We start from the raw sequence: 21,142 nt of genomic DNA, 5'->3' as shown, positions 1-21,142 counted from the left end.
GCCGAGCTGAATCCTGTTCTCACTTCAAAATTTCTGGAGCTAGATTTAATGAATTTTCATTATTATTGAGTAGAGCTTCAGCAGCATCCATTTCTTATTTTTTCATTTCAAACTTTAGCTGGATACAAGTAGGCCGATTACAACACCAAATAGGCAGATTGTTCCTCCATTTTCGCCTTTACACCTCGAACCTCATTATTTTTGTATCTTTCATATCATTCTGTCTGCACCTTGTTATCTGTACTGCAATAGCAAACAGACTTTGCAGTGAGTCAGAATGCTGCAAACAGAGCTTGGACAGATATACTGTTAGTAATATTTGTGCCTGTTTTCTGGACTTCTGTTCCTATATTTGGGTGCTTGAAGTAAGAAAGTGTTCTGTTTCCCAACTCCAGCATCCCTCACCTTGATGAGCACAAAATTGTACCCAAAAAAAACCTCATTTCCAATCTAGTTTTCATTGCTGTCAGTTTGAGGAATGTGCTGATTTGTACACTTAGAACAAACATACAAAAAAACTGGAGCATTCTGATCAATAAATGGGGAGAACAAGCGATTTGCTGTTAGTCTGTGATTTCATTACACGGCAAGCAATACAATTTGAATTGCATGCTGTATGAGTTTAGGAAGCATTAGTTCTTCACACTGTTCCATGATGGATTGAGGGAAGACATGATCATCAAATGTTTTAAAAATGTACCTTTCAAAACTAGATTTCAAACCCAGACTCGTGCTCTTAAATGGCAGTTTAACCACCAATCTGCGATACAAATATTGGAGGTGAGACTGTGCTCTTGGAGTTATACATTTTGCTGTAGAGTAGATGGTACTCTTCAAGTATGAATGTAGTAATTTACACAAGTTGCTTATCTGAATAATTCACATCCTTACTGACTGATGTCCAGTGTTAAGGTTTCAACATGGTGCTGGTAGATGCGAGGCTATTTGAAATTTGTGCATCCTATGGTATATGAATTAAAACATAAATTAAAAAATTCCAAAGCTTGCAGATGTGAGAGTTGGATATACTCCAAACAGGAAATCCTGCAACAGGCTCTTGTGGGCAGAGCTGGAACTGAGAGACACAAAATGGTGCTACCTGATCATACAAACACCTTCTTAAAAAAAACTGACACTTTTCCACCAAAGGTTTTCTCATTACCCCAGATAAAATCTCCCATAATGGGTTAACTCTGCCCACAATTCGGGGTGGAGTTGTCCTTTTAAATCTTTGTAATTTCTTGTTTTAATAATTCACTGATGTGACGTTTCATTGACCCCACCAAGAAGAAAATAAAAGTAAGATCCTAAATATAGATTTGTCTGAGCAAGAGGTGTGAAGCGTAAAGCTAAAATAGAGAGATCTTTTCTTTCTTTGCACTGGTGGTGAAATATTTCACTTGCAGCGACAAAAACAAGCTCCAGCAAAGATCAAAGCTTCACTAGTTTGCTTCAATATAATATGCTCTTCATCATTCGTGTGTTGTAAACATGTATAAGACTTAGTTGCTTGTGCTTAATAGCAGTTGCATAATACTTGTTATGTGTTTGCGAATTTGGAGACGTGTGCTATCGGACTATCCAGGCAAACTGAGTAGGGCCTAGTTTATTATAAACAGACTTCAGTCACAGATGTTTTGTTGTTTTTGTTTTGTTTTCCACAAGAAAATAGGCTCAGGATAATCCTTTTTAGGCTCTGATGTACTTGTTTGTTATAATATACTGTATTGAGGCTTACACATCAAATACTGTCGGTCTCTTTTTCTCTGGTGCAGGGCTCAGGAGATTTCCATTTTATGCAAATAGAAACGGAAGATGGAAAGGTAAGGGCATGCAGGCAAACAGCCCACGCTCCATAATGCTGCTATTTTGAAATTGCCTCTGCAAAATAAAGGAAATACATTTATAATTGAACAGTTTGCAAAAGTGATAGTCAGTAAAATGTTTGTATGACCTTTCATAAATGATCATTTTGAGGAATCAGGCCTTGGTGATTTTAAAGCATGTTTTATGCACCCTGAGTTATGTAAATGCATTAAGTATATTTTCACTGCAAGGACCCAAAGAGACATTTTAAAATACTTATTAAGTTCAGGCATGCTGGATTAAAGAAAAAAATGAGATAAGAAGGTTCTGAATAAGAGATTATTATCTCTTTTATTCTTTCAACTTTGTATCAAGATGAACACAACATTGAGTGTTATTTGAATTTGCCCTGACTAAACTTCATGCTGCGATTTCAAGACAGTCCTGAAAAAACACTCCTTCAAGGCTTAAGGTTTCATGTCCGTGTGAATTCAAAGCTGCTGCATTGTAATCCCAAGGAAAATTGCAAGTCACTTTCTCTGCCAGAAAACCACAGAGCTAGCGTTCTGCTATTGAGCATGTTGTCATCACACAATGTATATCCTGTAATGAACATGCCGGATAGGTTCCAATTTCACAATTTACAAAGTGGACATTTGCAGGGAGTGTCAGGGTAAATGAGGGCATTCTTATTTTCAGTTTACTGCAGTGTCACTTTTTTTAATTCATTCTCGGGATGTGGGCATCATTGGCGAGGCTGGCATTTATTGCCCATCCCTAGTGCACAGTGTTCAGTGCCATTCGCAACTCCTCCGATAATGAAACAGTCCATGCCCGCGTGCAGCAAGACCTGGACGATATTCAGGCTTGGGGTGATAAGTGGCAGGTAACATTCATGCCACACAAGTGGCAGGCAATGACTATCTCCAACAAGCGAGAGTCTAACCACCGCCCCTTGACATTCAACGACATTACCATCGCCGAATCCCCCACCATCAACATCCTGGGGGTCACCATTGACCAGAAACTTAACTGGACTAGCCACATAAATACTGTGGTAACAAGAGCAGGTCAGAGGCTAGGTATTCTGCAGCGAGTGTCTCACCTCCTGACTCCCCAAAACCTTTCCACCATCTACAAGGCACAAGTCAGGAGTGTGATGGAATACTCTCCACTTGCCTGGATGAGTGCTGCTCCAACAACACTCAAGAAGCTCGACATCATCCAGGACAAAGCAACCCACTTGATTGGCATCCCATCCACCACCTTAAACATTCACTCCCTCCACCACCGGTGTACCGTGGCTGCAGTGTGTACCATCTACAAAATGCACTGCAGCACCTCCCAAACCCGCGACCTCTACCACCTAGAAGGACAAGGGTAGCAGACGCATGGGAACATCACCACCTCCAAGTCACACACCATCCTCATTTAGAAGTATACCGCCGCTCCTTCATCGTTGCTGGGTCAAAATCCTGGAACTCCTTCCATAACAGCACAGTGGGAGTACCTTCACCACACGGACTGTAGCGGTTCAATAGGGCAGCTCACCGCTACCTTCTCAAGGGCAATTGGGGATGGTCAATAAATGCTGGCCTTGCCAGCGATGCCCACATCCCATGAATGAATTAAAAAAAAAAAAAAAAAAGTTGCCCTTGAGAAGGTGGTGGTGGTGGACCTTCTACTTGAACTGCAGTCCATGTGGTGAAGGTACTCCCACATTGCTGTTAGGTAGGGACTTCCAGAATTTTGACTCCGCGACGATGAAGGAATGGCAATTTACTGTATGTCCAAGTCAGAATGGTGTGCGACTTGGAGAGGAACTATGCTGCTATCACCAGTGGAGTCTACATAAAGAAGGCATGAGTTTCTGATCAGAACGAGCTGTGTCTGGACTCCATTAATCTTTCTGACTGTAGTTTGTGCTAACATGCACCCAATACTTATCCTTGGCCACATAACCAATGCAACAGTAACCTGATGTATTTAAGAAATAAGGAAAGGTTTTGATTTCATCCATCCCTTCCAATAGATCACAAAGTTAAAACTTTCGAGTAGATATAAATCTATAAAACTTTGCAAAGTCCTAAGGTAATCACAATGAACACTCTATGATCATTATTGAGCTCTGATCAATTCCATTCCACAGCGGACACTTTCAAGGTCCCAGCACAGCTGGAATCGATGTGGTCATTTGTGCCTTAGTTTATACATATCTTCAGTATTAAACCTTCTCGGATTACTTTTAATGAGAGATTTGATGGCACAAGAAGGCTTCCGATTGCTGAGACATATTTGGAACATGTCCTTCTCCAGTATTTGAAATACAGGTTGAGTAGAACAGAGATTAAATAGCAAGTTAATTATATAAAAAATCTTGTGTTTGTGAATGTAGGTTTGAAGAGTACCTTCTACCAATCAGATTGTAGAACCAGAGGCCACTGTTGCCTTAACCAGTCAGATTCCAGAACTTCAATCAATCAGGTGCCAGAGACTCTCATTCCTTTAACCCGTCTGTTCCACTAATCAGATCCTAGAAACCATATCACCAGCAACCAGTCTGATCCCAGAACTGAGATCTGTAGCGTAATGTAAGATTGCTGACTGAACCAATCATATTCTATCAAAAGAAATTGCTGCAGCATATTGCCACCACGCTGGTTCCTCACCTATCCTACTTTATACCCTCTGTGGTGGACTCAGTGATTTGATATTTGAGCCATGCAGGCCTGACTTAGTGTGCATCTGTAATATCATTCAATTCGGATAAGTCTTTACCTAAAACTTTAACTCATCAGTTAAAAGAAAAAGAAAGACTTGCATTTATATAGCACCTTTCATGACCACCAGATGTCCCAAAGCGCTTTACAGCCAATGAAGTAGTTTTTTTTGAAGTGTAGTCACTGTTGTAATCTAGGAAACACAGCAGCCAATTTACGCACAGCAAGCTCCCACAAACAGCCATGTGATGATGACCAGGTATTTTTTTTTAAGTGATGTTGATTGAGGGATACATATTGGCCAGGGCCCATAAGAACTTTATAAGAACATAAGAAATAGGAGCAGGAGTCGGCCATACTCGAGCCCCTTGAGCCTGCTCCACCATTCAGTAAGATCATGGCTGATCATCGACCTCAACTCCACTTTCCCTCCCGATCTCCATATCCCTTGATTCCCCTAGAGTCCAAAAATCTATCGATCTCAGCCTTGAATATACTCAAAGACTCAGCATCCACAGCTCTCTGGGGCAGAGAATTCCAAAGATTCACAACCCTCTGAGTGAAGAAATTCCTCCTCATCTCAGCCTTAAATGGCCTACCCCTTATCCTGAGATACTATGCCCCCTCGTTCTAGACACTCCAGCTAGGGGAAACAACCTCTCGGCATCTACCTTGCCAATCCCCTTCAGAATCTTGCATGTTTCAATGAGATCACCTCTCATTCTTCTAAACTCCAGAGAGAATAGGCCCATTCTATACAATCTCACATCATAGGACAGCCCTCTCACCCCAGGAATCAATGTAGTGAACCTTCGTTGCACCGCCTCCAAGGCAAGTATATCCTTCCTTAGATAAGGAGACCAAAACTGTGCACGGTTCTCCAGGTGTGGTCTCACCAAAGCCCTGTACAATTGTAGCAAGACTTCCTTACTCTTATACTCCAACCCCCTTGCAATAAAGGCCAACATGCCATTAGCCTTCCTTATTGCTTGCTCTATCTGCATGCTAGCTTAGTGTGTTTCTTGCATGAGGACACCCAAATTTCTTGGAAAACCAACTTATGAAAGTTTCTCACCATTTAAAAGAGATTCTGTTTTTCTATTCTTCCTACCAAAGTGAATAACCTCACATTTTCCTACATTATACTCCATCTGCCACCTTACTGCCCACTCACTCAGTCTATCTATATCCCTTTGCAGACTCTTTGTGTTCTCCTCACAGCTTACTGTCCCACCTAGCTTTGTATCATCAGCAAACCTGGATACATTACACTCGGTCCCTTCATCTAGATCATTGATATAGATTGTAAATAGCTGAGGCCCAAACACTGATCTTTGCGGCATTCCACTAGTTACGGCCTGCCAACCTGAAAAGGATCCGTTTATCCCTACTCTGTTTTCTGTTCGTTAACCAATCCTCTATCCATGCTACTATATTACCCCCAACCCTGTGAGCCCTAATCTTGTGTAATAACCTTTTATGTGGCACCTTATCCTGCTGAGTGTTTCCAGAATTTTCTGTTTTTATTGCCAATTATATTACCTTCCTGACACCACAGTTGAGATTTGGCGCTCACTGATGGGTTCAAATCACCAGTGACCTTTTATGGGCATGGTTGGTAGAACACAAGCTTGTCGATGCTTTAGTTTTTTTTTATTGGTTCATGGGATGTGGGCGTCGCTGGCAAGGTCGGCATTTATTGGCCATCCCTAATTGTCCTTGAGAAGGTGGTGGTGAGCCACCGCCTTAAACCGCTGCAGTCCGTGTGGTGCAGGTACTCCCACAGTGCTGTTAGGGAGGGAGTTCCAGGATTTTGACCCAGCGATGATGAAGGAATGGCGATATACTTCCAAGTCAGGCTGATGTGTGACTTGGAGGGGGACTTGGAGGTGGCGGTGTTCTCGTGCACCTGCTGCCCTTGTCCTTCTAGATGGTAGAGGTTGCGGCGTTAGTTATTTCTCATTTTCTTCTCCATTTCTCTGTCTTTTCTCTCTCTGTCTCTTTTCCCTTCTCCTCTCGTGGCACTTCTTGTTATGCATCGATATTTGGGGATCGCTCCAGGGTTCTCCTGCCGTGGAAATATTTAACTATTACATGCAACGCATCTGCTGCATCTGCTCTGTCCAAGGACAAGGACAGAAGGAAGAAGAAATGCAAAGAATAAAGAAGACGTGGCATTGGTAGTGGGCCAGGGATGCAATCAAACTGAAACTGCTGCATTGATTAAATGCCTTAATGGAGTTATTCATTACCTACTTTTATTAATTTAGCTCCTTCAACTGGTTGAAGGAGCTAAAATAACATAAGTGCCGAGTTAATAACTTAATTAGTATTGTAATGTCAATAGTGTGCATGTTAATTCATTCCTTACACTGCTGATGACACCTACCAACCACTTCCCTCAAGTGATGCCAAGTGCACTTGCTGTTTAAACAAAAATGGACAGAAAGAACAAAGGGATGTTCAGGTTAAGCATCATTATTATGAATAGTTGAAATTTTACAAGAGAGTCTGGTGGCGAGTTCTCTTCTTGGAGCTCTGGGCCCAATAGAGCATTGTGGGGGCATCACCTCACTGTTCTCTAGCCTGCGTCTATTTACAGATTGGATTGCTGGATTTGCAGGGATTGGATGTCATCACCATGCCTTACTTGATATAATGAGGAGCCAAATTGTTATCATGTAGGGAAATGTTAGACTTTCTGCGCTCCTCCAATTCTGGCCTCTTGTGCATCCTCTTTTAATCGCTCCACCATTGGCGGCCGTGCTTTCAGCTGCCTAGTCCCTAAACTCCCTACCTCTCTCTCACCCTTTAAGATGCTCCTTAAAATCTACCTCTTAGACCGAGCTTTTGGTCATCTGACCTAATATCTCCTTATGTGGCTCGGTGTCAAATTTTGTTTGATTACGCTCCTGTGACGTTTTACTATGTTAAAGGCGCTATATAAATGCAAGTTGGTGTTATCGACTGCCTTTTGGAAATCCAAATATACTACATCCACTGGTTTCCCTTCATCTACCCTGCTAGTTACATCCTCAAAAAACTCTAATAAATTTGTCAAACACGATTTCCCTTTCATAAAACCATGTTGACTCTGCTTAATCACGTTATGATTTTCTAAGTGCCCTGATACCATTTCCATAACAATGGATTCCAGGATTTCCCCGACGACTGATGTCGGGCTAACTGGCCTGTAGTTCCCTGTTTTTTTTTTTTTCTCTCCCTCCTTTCTTGAATAGCGGTGTTACATTTGCAACTTTCCAATCCGCTGGGACCATTCTAGAATCTAGGGTATTTTGGAAGATCAAAACCAGTGCGTCCACTATCTCTTTAGCCACCTCTTTTTAGAACCCTAGGATGTAGGCCTCCAGGTCCAGGGGATTTGTCGGCTTTTAGTCCCATTTGTTTCTCTAGTACTTTTTCTCTACTTATTTTAATTACGTTAAGTTCCTCACACTCATTAGACCCTTGGTTCCCCACCAAGGATAACTCCCCTGCTCTTCGAAATAGTGCCATGGGATCTTTTATGTCCACCTGAGAGAGCAGATGGGGCCTCGGTTTAACGCCTCATCCGAAAGACAGCACCTCCGACAATGCAGCACTCCCTCAGTACTGCACTGGAGTGTCAGCCTAGATTTTTGTTCTCTCCACCGATATTGACTGACTTGCTATGTGTTAACAGAATTTTCTGTGTTTGTTGCAGATTTCTAGCATCTGCAGTTTTTTGCTATTTGTTTACATTTTCTAGCCTTCCCCTTTGCCCCCTATTCTTCAAGTGATCATTTCTATTCTTGTTTCTTTCTGGTAATCCTATTGGCTATAGCTAATCATGTGCCTCACCTGATTATGCCATGTTGTTTGTCAGGGTTCTGAGCCACAAATGCCAAAAGAAGGCCAAGTATGGGCAGGATTTTTTTTTAAATTCGCTTATCTGGGCATCGCTGGCAAGGCCAGCATTTATTGCCCATCCCTAGTTGCCCTTGAGAAGGTGGTGGTGAGCCGCCTTCCTGAACCGCTGCAGTCCCTGTGGTGAAGGTACTCCCACAGTGCTGTTAGGGAGGGAGTTCCAGGATTTTGACCCAGCGATGATGAAGGATCGGCGATATACTTCTAAGTCAGGATGGTGTGTGACTTGGAGGGGAACTTGGAGGTGGCGGTGTTCCCATGTGCCTGCTGCCCTTGTCCTTCTAGGTGGAAGAGGTCGTGGGTTTGGGAGGTGCTGCCGAAGAAGCCTTGGCGAGTTTCTGCAGTGCATCTTGTAGATGGTACACACTGCAGCCATGGTACGCCGGTGGTGGAGGGTGGAGATGGGGTGCCAATCAAGCGGGCTGCTTTGTCTTGGATGGTGTCGAGCTTCTTGAGTGTTGTTGGAGCTGCACTCATCCAGGCAAGTGGAGAGTATTCCATCACACTCCTTACTTGTGCCTTGTAGATGGTGGTAAGGCTTTGGGGAGTCAGGAGGTGAGACACTCGCCGCAGAATACCTAGCCTCTGACTTGCTCTTGTTGCCACAGTATTTATGTGGCTGGTCCAGTTAAGTTTCTGGTTAATGGTGACCCCCCCCAGGATGTTGATGGTGGGGGATTTGGCAATGGTAATGCCATTGAATGTCAAGGGGAAGTGGTTAGATTCTCGCTTGTTGGAGATGGCCATTGCCTGGCACTTGTGTGGCACGAATGTTACCTGCCACTTATCAGCCCAAGCCTGAACGTTGTCCAGGTCTTGTTGCATGCGGGCATGGACTACTTCATTTGGTAGCTTTCTATTTGGTTGTTGGTAACCAATTATTCCTTTGTGTGGTAATCACTGCATATTACTTTTCCAGCATTGTAATTAATCCTTGAGAACAATATTACTGAATAATTGTATCTGTCATTGGCCTGTGGCAGTTGGTGCTTGTTTGTCTCAGTAACTATGTGACCATAACAATGAATGACACTACAATGATGTCGTTATATCAAGGAGCAACTTTAATTGATTTTTCTTGGGCTAGAAAAAAAATTATTCGATCTATAAGTAGAAGAAATATTGGAATGGGAGGATTCAACAACTTCCTGCCATTTACTATAAAATTAATAAGAGATATATGTAACACAGGCAGCTAAGCAATGAAACAGCACAATATGTATAGTGAACTGCATATATCCTACTGAATATACTTATTTTAAACATGTCTGTGAGCAACGCCACAGGAGATCAACTATTTAACATTAAAAAATTCAGTCAACGCAAAAAGCATCACTACCTCCCCTATAAGTTTCCCTCTCTTCTCTGCCCACCCCCACAAACTTGACCCCAGGTGTACCCTTCACCAATAGACGATAGCAGCATACTCGCCTGTACTCCTGTAATTCAAGGCCCGATCTGATATCCTAAGGCCCAATGTAAAGAATGGTGCGCAATGCACCAAAGGCATATGCATTCTGACAATTCCATTCCTCCGCACCCTCTGTTCTACTATTTGTTTCCTCTACACTTGTTCACTCGGCAGCCCCATTCCCCCTCATCTGCAGCTTCATTCCCTTGAAGAGAAGTGGAGGAAAATAAAGAGGAACACAAGAAGAGAGAAACCGGGAGAAACCGAGACAAAGGGTGAAAGTAACAAAGACACGAGAAGAATACAGAGAATGAAAGAAAAACTTGCACTTGTACAGCACCAACTCACTCCTCGGGATGTTCCAAAGCACTTCACATTCAATGAATTACTTGGTGATTACTGTCGTTCTCCAGGCAAACATGGCAGCCATTTGCGCACAGCAAGGTCCCACAGGCAGCAGTGAGAGGAAAGACCAGTTAATCTATTTTTTCCGAGGTATTGGATGAGTGTAGAGTTTTGGCCAGGACACTGGAGAACTTCTTGCTCTTCTTTGAACCGTGCCATCAATCTTTAACATCAAGCAAACAAGACCTCGGTTTAACGTCTCCTATGAAGGACGGCACCTCCAACAATGCAGCTTTTCCTCAGTAATGCACAAGTGTCAGTCTAGATATGTGCTCCTGTTTTGCAGCGGGGCTTGACTCCATAACCTTCTGACTCCGAGGCATAGTTATTACCAGCTGAGCTGACACCCAAGTAAAAAGGCAGAGAGTAAAAGGGAGAAAAACACACACAATAGAAAATAACACTGATATGAGTGGACCCGCAGAGCAGTTATTCCAGGAATGTGACATATATACCTCCAAGACAGATGCATGAATCTCAGCAGTGGTGAAGTCATTTCCCCTACCCCCCCATCCTCAATTGTTTGCTGTCACCACAAGTAGCACGACTGAAAACAGCCCAACCTCGGCACTACAAGCCTTAGGCCTGCCCCATCCCCACAATCCCCACATCCATCAGGACAAGTAAGCTAACCCCTTAAAAGACAAATCTAAGACTTTATTGAGAAACACCGTGATGGTACCAACTGGGTACAGGTAATACTGTATGCAGAACACCATTCTCAAACTACCTGTGAGCAACGACACAGGACATTTAGCCAGAGTATGTTTGAAGCAGGACTGAGGATGATCATATACTGTGGATTAATGTCAATCGTATAACAATTGTGCTCTTTTGGGTTGGGTTCAGCCTGATGGTTTGAGACTTGTTTGTGTAAAAATATTCTCTGCCTAATAATAACAGAAGATTGATGGGGAACAGGGACAACACTTTCAACAAGGTCACCTGTATTGCACACTCTTAATGTAAAGTTGTGAGTGTTGTACAGAACCGCTTGCCTGATGCATTGTAGTTATAATGCAAGAGTCTTGAATTACACTCTGAAACAGAAGAAATAATCTCTGATAAATTTATAGCGTCGATTTAGAATTTTTCCATTCACTTCCTCACAGAGGTTAAGTAAGTTGTGTTGAGCTACTTAATTTACCAGAGTATACACCTCCCGAATTTAATTGAAAAAATGGTAGAGAAGATCATGGGCTGGATTTTGATACTGGGGCGGGCTGGGGTCGTGTAATCCGCATTTCGTGTTAGCCACCTGATTCTAAATCGATGTGGGAGAATGATGTGATTTTAACTTAATTGGCCAATTGAGTTCCAACGTATGGGAACCCATGGCCAATGAGTTTTTCCAGTCTGAAAGTCGCCTCCGATGACGTCATCATAGCTGCTGCATTTAAGGTCTGCAACAAGCCTTGCTTCTTCTGCAGACTGCCAACCTTTTGGCCTTTGCAGTGAGAGGCACCTGCAGAAAGAATGGCCAGCCAGAGACCTAGGTCTGCACCCCGCTTCGATGATGTTGCCCTGCAGGCTTTAGTGGAGGGAGCAAGAGCACATAAAGAGGTGCTTTTCCCTTCAGGGAGGAAGACGCCTCCCCAGCAAACCAAGGCTGTGTGGGTCCAGGTGGCCCAGGAGGTGAACTCGTTGTCAGTAACCCGCAGAACCTGGCTTCAGTGCAGGAAGTGATTTCATGACCTGCGCACTGGAAAAGTGATAATGAATTTCCCATCACCCTCAATCTGATCCCCATTGCCTCTCCTCACCAGCACTCAGCTTTAGCAATCTCTTCCTCCACATCCCACTTGACACTGACATCCATGCACCCTTACCCATTCCCCCTCTCTCTATGGTCACATTCACCTAACTATTCGACTATGCAGCCCTCACACTCCCCATCATTGTGATGCTATGAAAACAACTGACAACACACAGGGAGGGCCCTTGGTCTTGCCACCTCACTCCATCTTTGTCTCCTTCTAAGCATCTATGCTATGGATTCTCTACACTCACTCCTTCATTCTCACTCAACCTCCACTTGTCTCCCTCATTGCAGGAAAAGAGAGCTCACAATAAGAGAGAGAGCGAGGACAGGAGGAGGGCCACCCTCAGTAGCCCACCTCACCCCCTGGGAGGATGCGGTCCTGGAGATCGTGGGAGTGGAGGACGATGCGCAAGTGGGGGATGGACAGATGGGTGCACCACAGCAAGCTGGTGATGGAATAGTTTTCCATCTCTCTCAATGACATTGCATGAGTCGCTGATAATGATTCTGAAGCTCTAACAGATGGACTTATGATCATCTGCAATATGCAATGTGCATGTAACCTTGGCATCACATCTCTGATTCTTTCCTTTACTCCCCCACAGGACCATCGCAAGCACCTGTCCCCACTAGCCAGGAGGAAGAGCCTGAGCATCCAGACTCCTCAGAGGAAGCTGCAACCTCTGAGGGCGCAGTGTCAGCAGAATTCAGTGCACCCAGCACCAGCGCAGACACTCGCACCTCGGTGGGACCATCGCGAGATAGAGTAGTGTTGTCACCTGGTGTATCACAGCTCACAAGTGAGCATCAGCAGATTGTGGAGACAGGGACAGCAGTGGAGAGTCCTAGTCGGAGGGCGCAGGACTCTGCCAGCTCGGTTCAGCTGCATGCCGACCCTCTGCCTCTGGGTCCATCCATAAGATCAGCGGTGCTGGAACTCCAGGAACAGATGCAAGAGTCTCTGGCAGGTTTTGTCTCCAGGGTCGCTGCGAGTATGGAGCGAATGGAGGAGTCCATTGCGAACATGTGCAGAGCCTTGTAGAGTCATTGGCGCATGAACGTATCACCATGGAAAGGATGGCAACATCCTTGGAGGTGATAAGTTGCCAGAGTGCAGAAAACATGGTGAGTGTTCTGAATAGAATGAGATCTCTGGAGGAGCGATGGTCATCTATTGAACAGAGAAACCAGACCTTCATGGAAGTCCTTCTGAGTAGGACTGCCAGTGCAGATACGGGACCCCATGGCCCCCCTGATGTGCAGCAAGGTGCTCTCAAGCCACTTGCAAGCGCTGAGGGGGACCTGACCCATGAGAGGGAAGTTGGTGGCAGACATCAAGGAAGTGGGGGCTCCTCTCCAAGTGCTCACACTTCCATGCCACTGCAGAGCTCTCGGTCAGAGCCCCACCAGAGTCCACACCCATCTGAGATCGGCGTCTCAACCCCTGCACAGCCGCAGGAGCAGCAGACTGTTGACGAGCCCTCGCAGGTTCGCAACCCCAGAGGACGCCCGCCAAAGGTGTCGAGACAGGAGCAGCAAGAAAGTGAGCAAGGGGCCTCCACATCTGCTGAAGCCACAGGGGAAGCACCACATAGGAGCATGCGTAAGAGAAAGATACTGCACAAATAGTCACAAGGATAGTCACTTGGGTGAAATTTGATGTTTTATGTTAAAAAGCCATCAGATGATTACTGTAAATAAAACTGATGGCTACTGCTGTAGTTGTGGCGTGTGTCATTTCGTGAATGGGACTTCCGCATTGAGGGCTTAGGATTACTTGGTATATGCCTCAGTTGAGGAAGCGCTCAGTGAAAGTGGTGAGAGGGGTTTCCCAGGAGGTCACTGGAGATGGGTGTCAGGCTCCAAACTTCCACAGCTGTGGTTATGCCTTCTAAAAGTTCCCCCAGACCTGAAACAACAAAGTCCTGCTACCTGCAAATGATGGCTGATCAAATCTCCTATTTAATGGTGGAGCTGCAGCTAATAGTCAGCAGTCCAATTGTGCTCCCGCCAGGTTTCACTGTCGTGTTTCAGAACAGGCGTGCTTCACGTCGGAAAAGGGTTAAAATCACCAAGGCCCATCAAAATGGCATTATAGAGGCAATTTAGTGCTTGTTAAGGGCCTTAACGGCCTATCCCACCTCTTGGAGGCGGGACGGAGACGGGACCAGTAGACACGATTTAATGGAAATTGCTTGAAGGTGGTGGGGTTGGGCCTGCCCACCAGTTTTTGCAATTTTAACCCCCCACACGCCTCCAATCCCGCCTCAACGGCCCGATGAAAATCGACCCCAAGGTTTTTAAACTGGGGTCTATAAGGGGATCCACTGTACGGTCATTACGTTTGTATCTGACATAAAAGCAAAATACTGCGGATGCTGGAAATCTGAAATAAAAACCGAAAATGCAGGAAATACTCAGCAGGTCTTGCAGCATCTGTGGAGAGAGAAACAGAGTTAACGTTTCAGATCGATGACCTTTCGCCAGAACTGGAAAAGTTAGAGATGTAACAGATTTTAAGCAAGTGCAGGGAAAGGGGGAAGGGAAGAAAGAACAAAAGGGAAGGCCTGCGATAGGATGGAAGGCAGGAGAGATTAAAAGACAAAAGGGATGATGGTGCAAAGCAAAAGGAGATGATAATGGGACAAGTTAAGAAACAAAAGATGACTCTAGATGAGGTGTGAATGGAAATGGCAGAATCATCAACAGCTGCCTTGTGGAAAAATTAGTGGAAGAGGTTATGGTCTGAAATTGTTGAACGCGATGTTGGGTCCAGAGGCTGTAAAGTGCCTAATCGAAAGATGAGGTGCTGTTCCTAGTTTGTATCTGAGTTGAGTTTGGATATAGTGGTCTTGATATTAACAGGAGGTGGGCGGGGGCCAGGAAAGGTGCGGGGAAATCCGATAGCGGGCGATGAACCCAGAAAGGCCGGGGAGGTGGAGGCCCTGCAATCTTCACGCCAGGGCCTCATTTAAATAAAAGTATTCAGACTCCCGCCCGATACCCGGCCAGATTGACTACCTGACCGATGTGTGGGAGTTGGAATTTGTGGTAGGAGGCTGCAGCCAGAGACCCATGGCAACGGTCCCCAGAAGCTGGTAGGAGGGGTAAGCCTCTGTCTGCGATCAGGAAGGGGAAGAAGAGTGCGGGAGGGATCAGGGAGGAGGGGGTGGAGAAGCGTGTGGAAGGGATCGCGAGGGGGAATAAGCATGTGGAAGGGATTGGGATCGGGGGAGGAGGGGAGAAACTTGGGGGAACAATTGGAAGGGAGAGGGAATGATCGGGAAGTGGGTAGCCCAGCGCAAGAGAGGCCCAAGGTCGTCTTGAGGCCCGGAGGAGCACTCCTGCCCCTCTTGGCCCACAAGGAAACCTGAGATATAACTTTCAAACTTACCATCCGGGCATTTCCTGGTACAGGATCTGGCTCCCGACGGGTTTGCCTGACGGCGGAGCAGTGACGGTGGAAATTGCAGATCGTGCCTTGATGACCTCATCAGACTTGATCTTCACAGTTGAAGGAGGACTCTGCTTCTTTCCTGCGGGTGTCCTGTTTGCTTCTTTCCTGCGGGTGTCCTGTTTGCCTGCTCGAAACAGCAGGTTAATATGGGGACATGGCGGGAAGAAAGCGGAATCAGAGGGGGTAAATGACTCGCGTTATTTTAACTGCACAACCCGCCCCCCTGCAGTTTCCACCAGGCGGAGCCAGTTAAACTCTGGGCCTCTGTGTGCTACAAGCGCAGAGTTTTGACAATTCTGTATTCTACACGGTTTCTATATTTGTTGACATACTAGCACGTTATTTCTGTTGTGTACTAATAAAAACATTTTCTGCAGTGGTAGCACTTTTCTCCTTTGGATAGTTGACTAAATTTGTGGCAGTAGGTCGCTGAAAGCGAGTCAGTATTTGCAGGAGGTCCCCAGGTGTGCATCTTTATTTGTAGGGGGTCAGCCAACTTGAGTCTCTTGCAGCATGAGGACCTCAATCTTCAGTTCATATAGCAACTTGGTCAGATTGTCACATTTTGCTGATGAGAGGCCTTCCTGATTTGATGTGACAGACACGTAGATATTGGCCTATGTCTCTTGTTTACTGTTGGCCCTGAAAAGGGCCATCTTGATTGGGAACACCAAGTGTGTTGCTTTTTAGACTAGGAATCTATTGATTGGTGTTCGGTCACCTTGTTGATGGGATCCATGCTGGAGCACTTAACAGGACTGTGTGAAGGTTGCTATCTTCCTCTCAATCTAACTAATGTAAATAATTCACCAATATTTTAACTTGATCAACTCATTTTCTGTTTTTTTTTGTTTCTCATAATATAGTGACTGACCTTGGAATATAGGGGTTAATTCTGCAATCCTGTGTTCCCAGCTGGGTGGCCCTGCTGAAAGGGAGCATGGGTCATGGATGCAGCTACAACTTTGTCGCCCAGATTCTCTGACCTGTTCTCCTGACTAGTGTGGCTCCTTTCTCAAATTAGCTCCATACTGTGTTTTCTATTCTTTGGTGTCATTTGCTCCTATCATCTAGTTTAGACTAATTTTGAATTGTGCTGACTGGTTTTTGGAGATTCCGTTGATAGCTCCCCTGATTCAACAGGTGAAGATCCCAGGTTTGAGCCTGGATCTGTACTGAATCTGTTGAATCTACCAGTGTGGTAATGCTACTTTGCCTTGGTATCCTTAGTCTAGGTGTGGGGAGGAAATTGGTGAGGATTACTGCTGTCTAGTAGCCCTTGTGTAGATGTTAGGTGGGAAGACGATTGGGTTTAGCTGTTATTTCCCACGGTCAAACTGCCTTCTAACCCTTACTGTCTACGCTCACGCATTGCTTTGATGTACACATTTCCTTTGCAATATTCTTATTAAATATTTTACATTTACACAAATTGGGGAAAATGCTTTTCTGTAAATTTATAACGCTGATTTATTATAAAGCAGAATGAACCAGCCTGAGCTAGAGAGGGGAACTATCAGCCAGAGTTCCCACTCTGTGTTGACCTGTGTGTGTCAGATGAGGACGACTGGGATCAGCCTCTGATGCCCTCCACAGTTGAATAGGGGTGGGGATTAGAGGGGGGGGAAATGTGTCAGGCCCTGTTGAGCAAGAGGCAGGATGAGAAAGAAGGCAGAGATGCATTGTTTTTGGGGGTGGAGAGAACCTGTTGGGGAGGGAAGCACTCTGTTCAGTGCTGATGTGGGGTGGGGAGGCTGAGCAAGGGAGAAAGACCCTTTTGCTGTAAGGGAAGAGCATCGCAGACTCTGCTGGGAGGAATGCTTGATGTTGGGCTTCTGTTACAAAACAGTATGTTCTCCAATTCATCATGAGCAATGGCACGGAATATTTACCAGTATTTTTTATATATTTTAATTCAAAATTAAATGTTGAAGCAGAAAGTACAATTGTAAGCACTCTTGCTTTCAAAACATCCAAAATATTTTCAGCATGTAAATTCATTACATAAAGAATGGCCCACAATCAAAAAACATTATCGTAAATGTTTCCATAATTTTTCAAATATGAAGGGAACATATATCAGACGTACTGTACCAGGCAACGATATCCACCAGACCTCTCTTGCATAACTGAGGCTCAGATAACAGGCAATTAACATTGGGTTGTTTGGTGGAAACTCACTGTTCTTAGGCTGCCATCATTTCTTTCATCTCACTTTAACAATAATTAATTTTGTTCATGTTTATGCAAAGAGACTTTTAAAACATCGTTGTTGGCTGAATTAAGGGTCTTTTAAAAGGAAAGGTAATGTATATTTTCTCTTCTTAACCATTCTAAAACTAGTAAAAAGCTAAAAGCTTAATGTTTATTTGAGTCCACTTAATGGAATACCCTGATGAGTGTTTTTATAATGGAAATTATTTTTTCAATTCTAACTGCATAAGATGTTTTCAGTTCTTAAGGCACCGTAACTAAAAATTGCTGAAAAAATTACTTTTTTTTGTTCATTTAATCGTACTTTCTTTACAATCCAAGTTATGTCTTGGGCCACACAATAGATGACTGTTGTAAACTTTCTTTAAAACCGAAATGTTCACCATAAATATTGTATAACAAATCGAAATGAGATCATTTTATAAAACATAGGTTAAAGATTAATATTGCAAAGTAGATTCTTGCTTAGACAATACTACTGAAAGTTGAACAAAAACGGAATACCAAATTATTTTGCAGCAAATGGATTAGTCATAAAAATGTCATTTTTCAGGGGGGGTTGCGGAGAAGTAAGGTTAATCATTAAACGAGGCTATTATCGTACTATCTGGCATTAAGAAAGTTATAGGCAAGCTCCCGTGATGGCCCCGTGAGGATAAAGGGTCTACCCAGAATGTCTCGGGTTCAGTTTCCTGTCAGTACTAAGTTAGTTGGCATCATCGAGGGGAGCAGCTGGGGTGCAACAATTGGCCTTCGGTGCCTCTGAAATCTGTCGGGGTTTCTGCTCCTAGTTGCTGTCTCGTATCCTTGTGTTGGAAAGTACATCTGTGTGGACATCAAGTGAGAGCAGATGAGGCTCAGCTGGGATGCCCTGCTCTGTCAAATAGTCTGCCAACATTTGCTGCCTAGGCTCACACATTAAGATTGCCCAGTGGTTGAGGTAATAAAGAAAAATTGAAAGACTTATATTTACATAGCACCTTTCACGACCACTGGATGCCCCAAAGCGCTTTGCAATGAAGTACTTTTGAAGTGTAGTCATGGTTGTAATGTCAGAAATGCAGCAGCCAAATTGTGCACAGCAAGCTCCCACAAACAGCAATGTGATAATGATCAGATAATCTGTTTTAGTGATGTTGGTTGAGGGATAAGTATTGACTAGGACACCAGGGGTAACTCCATTGCTCTTCAAAATAATGCCATGGGATCTTTTACGTCCACCTGAGGGAGCAGATGGGGCCTCAGTTTAACGTCTCACCCGAAAGACGACACCACTGACAGTGCAGCACTCCCTCAGTACTGCACTGTAGTGTCGGCCTCGATTTTTGTGCTCAAGTCCCTGGATTGGGACTTGAACGCACGACATTCTGACTCCGAGGCGATGGTGCTACCAGCTGAGCTACGGGAGAAAAGCTTTAGCCACTGAACTGTGTTCCCAGGAAACACATGTGCCTTCAATGGAGGACGGGAGAAATTATGGGGCACTAAGTGCATACACTTGCTAGTTAACTATGAACACTGAATATTCTAAAGACAACTCGTCTTGTTCCATTAACTATTTTGGACTAAACATGGATTACTGAACGTAGCTTCTTAACTTATTGTAAATTAGAACAACAGATTTCTTAAATTGCTGGGGCACTTGACCTATGGTTCTGAATGTGATGAAATGTTGTGGTGGTGAAGGGCAGAAATTGGAGATCAAAGCACAAGTGCAAAGATGACCATGCTTTCAGAATCTGAACTGTTTATCCCTGTCAAACGATTCATCAAGCAGAAAGATACCTTTTTGGAACATAATCTGCTCCCCCCAGCCCAGAAGGGTGCTGCATGCATGAACAATGGTGGCACATAAATTGAACAGAATTTGTAGAATTTCATAAAATGCATAGAATTGCCATAACTATCAATTACATCAAGAGTGTCAAATACAATTCAATATGAAAGTTAAACTACAATAAACAACAGGCCACCTCAATAAGGAAGGCATAAAGTCCTGAAAAAATACACTGTTATCTGAGCGGATGACTATCGAGCATTTCCATCAACTCCACTCCAAGGTCCAAACAGTTTGGTAAGTGTGAAATAGTTTCTTTAAAATGATTGTCCTGTACAGCAGATGTAGTGCGCAAGAAGTGTTCATAATGTCTTTTTTTTTAAATCTGCTTCCTAATGCAGGGTTGTAAAGTTATGAAATTATATGAGGAAAGTCATGTGTCCTTATTCCTCTGACGCTTAAACTACATTGGTTATTCGCCACCTTTCTGGCATTTGTAGCATCTGACGTAAGAAAACTACTAAGCACTTGGTTTGATTATAAAACAAGGCTTTAATCAACTGTTTCACAACCATGAGTTTCTAGTTACATCACTAGTTCCTGGTTACAAAAACGTCCTGAGCAAGCTGGGCCCACGCCCGAGTATTTATACTTTCCTTGGACAGCGCCACCAGCTGACCGCCCAGTGTTATCTCATGAGTCATTTCTACATGAATGGTAAGATTCATGACAGCATCCTTCTACTTTTCCAGTGTATTTTAGTTCAAAGTAATTAGTGGAACAAGGTTCTTCTTGGCTCCACTGCTGCCTCAATCTTGGAGGAATACAGTAAAGTGGCACAACAGATGTGCCATCCAGGTTGGATTTCACACTGCATCTGTCTCTTGATCCTCCATAGCTCCTTCTCCACCTGGGTCATCTCATGCGGTTCTGGACTCTGTCCTGGTGGAGGTTCCATTAGTATAGCTATACCCGAGTTCAGCTAAGTGTTATTCTGCACTCCTGCTAATGTCAGATGGAAGATTTCAGGACAAATGGCCAGGGACCAAGTACAGCCTCTCCCTTTTATTCATGCATATGACTGCTGCTATTGTTGGGTCACTTGCTTCTTTGCACTTCTCTGCATCCTTTTGTTGATTCACTTGAAAGCCAGCCAAAATGTACTAGGCCTGAGTGGGTTTAAGTGGCATGATGAGCAGGGAGACCGCCTCTTCTAGATGGGTGCCCCGCATTGAGCCGTTTGTGCCAATCCTACCATTCTAGGACGTCTGATGTTGCTTGATTTATGGTAATTAGCAGGAATGGGGGAAAAGAATGCTGAAAGCCAATACACAAAGAACTTTAGCAATATGAGGAGTATGAACAACTTGAGTAAGCTACAATGAAGCGCAATGATAGCTGCTCACACTCACCGTGTGTGTGTGTGTGTGTGTGTGTGTGTGTGTGTGTGTGTGTGTGTGTGTGTGTGTGTGTGTGTGTGTGTGTGTGTGTGTGTGTGTGTGAAATCAGCAGAAATTAACTTTCTCTGACACTTTGAACTGTTTTCGGAAACTAAAATAACAAAGCATTTCAATTAGAGTTCTCTTCTCTTCCAGATTATTTAAAAAGTGTCAGTAAAGTGAGTGCTTCTGTCTCACTTCTGTGACTTGGATATCTGGTAGGAAGTAGTAGGATTGCTGCTCAT

General features: G+C 44.1%; 1 pseudogene across 1 annotated transcript in view; it reads left to right on the top strand.

Moving 5' to 3' along the window:
* Positions 1-21,142, top strand: part of LOC147100760 (uncharacterized) — a 387,502-nt pseudogene that overhangs the window by 69,772 nt on the left and 296,588 nt on the right. The gene's annotated exons all lie outside the window — the stretch shown is intronic.

Source organism: Somniosus microcephalus, chromosome 25 (genome assembly GCF_052327205.1).
Source record: "Somniosus microcephalus isolate GS21.2 chromosome 25, FLI_Smic_1.0, whole genome shotgun sequence".
In the NCBI taxonomy this organism is placed as follows: Eukaryota; Metazoa; Chordata; class Chondrichthyes; order Squaliformes; family Somniosidae; genus Somniosus; species Somniosus microcephalus.
The sequence above is the reverse complement of the archived record's forward strand: the minus strand, read 5'-3'. Positions and strand labels throughout refer to the sequence as shown.